Here is a 2042-nt window from a genome sequence, read left to right as displayed (position 1 = left end):
TTGACTCTAAAATGAAATACAGCTTTAATAAAAATAAAATAAAAATTATATATATATAAAAAAATTCTATTATATTCAATGGGAAAAAATGGGTCATAATTATTGCATAAATATTAATTATAAATCATAAAATTATCTCAAAACACCAAAAAAGAAAAGAAAAAATATTATAAAAAACAAGTAAAAAAAAAAATATTAAGATTTTTTTATATATATATTAATCCCGCCCTCCGGGTCCATTTGGACCCGAAGGTCCCAAGTGTGACTGTTAAACGAAGGACCCCAGAGGGTTAAAGGTTAAACCACCTGGCTTTGCAATTCACTGGTGATCAGGTGACCAGTGTGGAAAAAATGACAGAGTTTGTCTGAACGCTTTGAGGCCAACCACAATGCCTACATTTGTTCTGCAGAGAGGAGTTTGGCTAGCCATCGTCTAGTTGGTGGATGTTTTCGATTTTCACACACAAAAAAAAAAGAACAAAAAAAAAAAAAAAGGAAAAGTTCCTTTTTTATATATCTTTTTATTAATTATACAGGTAAGCATGCCATGAACTTTTATATTTAAAACAAAGGTGACCTGCTGATATACGGTCAGGTACAATTGTTTCTGTTAATGATTTGGGCTGTAGCAGAAAAGCACCGGTTCTGTTCGATATCTTCACTTATTGAGGAAAAGTCCACCTCAGTATACTGAAAGAGCAACAGGGCAACCAGTATTAGCAGTCATACATGTACATATGTTACATCTGTTTTATGCTCCAAGCAGTGATAAAGAATAAAATGCATAAAAAATATGAAAATAATATGAAAAGTAATGAAAAATTATATAAATGTACATGAAAAGAAATATGGTTTGCATAATTTACCACTGTCGTTGTCTCTTGGAGTTGTTCCAAAGGCATACAATGATTCCGTTGTAAATCTGCTTCTTGATGTTTAACATTTTTTCCAGAGTAGCAACATACACTACCTACAAGAGAGGAGACTTACGGTCATATTTTAGTAATAGATTAAATCAAATTAAATTAAATTAATGATATGAACTCACCAATGACGACAATGACCAGAACACCATGCATCAGGCCAGAAATGAGGATAATAATGCCCCATGGTCTCTGGATCTGCTCAGTATAATTCACCACGGTATGATTCTGCTCAACAGTGTTGTTATGGCACTGTTTTGGTTCTGTAAAATAGCCATACATTTAATTAACCAAAGCACTGAACATCCATATGGTCTGATCACAGAAGCTCACTCACCAGTGATGTGTAGTTTGGTGCCGTTGCTGAATTTTGGAGGTGCTTCAGTGGTCATGCAGTAATAAATGCCTAACTCATCAACAGTGACATTTTTTATGAATAGATTATATTTATGTTGCACTGAATATTTGGATCTGAATCCTACATCGTAGTAAAAAGGAGTTGGAGAAGTTGAAAATAACCTTAATATCATAACTGGGCGATTTGGTGGCTTTAGCATCATCCAATAAATCTCTTTTTCATCAAGATCACAGTTTATAATCACATTTTGTCCCAATTTTGTAAGTTCTGTTTCTACAGCTTGACACCATACTAGTAGACCTGTGAGATAAATAAATCAAACAAAATAAAATAAAAATAGGATTCTTAGGAAACATTGTGTATTTGATCAAGTACAATACATCTATCAAGATATACAATAAATTACACTTACAAATAAGATGCTGTATGATCTTTGCGTCGTTTCCGCAACTAAAATGCATTACCTGATGAAATATGGTTGCTTTCACAAAGGCTTTGAGATGGAACTGTGCATTTCGAGCTTTGAAACCAACAGAGGGTGATTTTTTTTTATGGGCGGATGTCACATCCTTACAGAGACCTATTTTTAACACCTCATGTGACATCATCATTTTTATAAGTGACATTGGTTACAGAACAAAAACTATAGTCTGATATTGTCTGCTTGATCTAAACGTTAATATTGGTGCGCAAACACAAAGGCTGTCAAATTGAATAAAAGACCACTGACCCAAGACCGATTTATTTAAAAAGCATTTTCC

At 33.3% G+C, this 2042-nt stretch overlaps 1 long non-coding RNA gene across 1 annotated transcript; it reads right to left on the bottom strand.

Annotated features, from left to right (window-relative positions):
- Positions 1-281: 281 nt before the first annotated feature.
- Positions 282-1791, bottom strand: LOC307169173. Its single transcript, XR_013823059.1, has 5 exons — positions 1694-1791; positions 1261-1581; positions 1049-1186; positions 867-970; positions 282-690 (listed from the first exon to the last, which is right to left on the bottom strand). It is a non-coding gene; the product is annotated as an uncharacterized lncRNA (long non-coding RNA).
- Between the last annotated feature and the right edge of the window lie 251 nt (positions 1792-2042).

This window comes from Squalius cephalus, assembly GCF_949319135.1.
Source record: "Squalius cephalus genome assembly, chromosome: 13".
Lineage (NCBI taxonomy): Eukaryota > Metazoa > Chordata > Actinopteri > Cypriniformes > Leuciscidae > Squalius > Squalius cephalus.
Note: the sequence above shows the minus strand (reverse complement) of the source record. Positions and strands in the feature narration are given on the sequence as shown.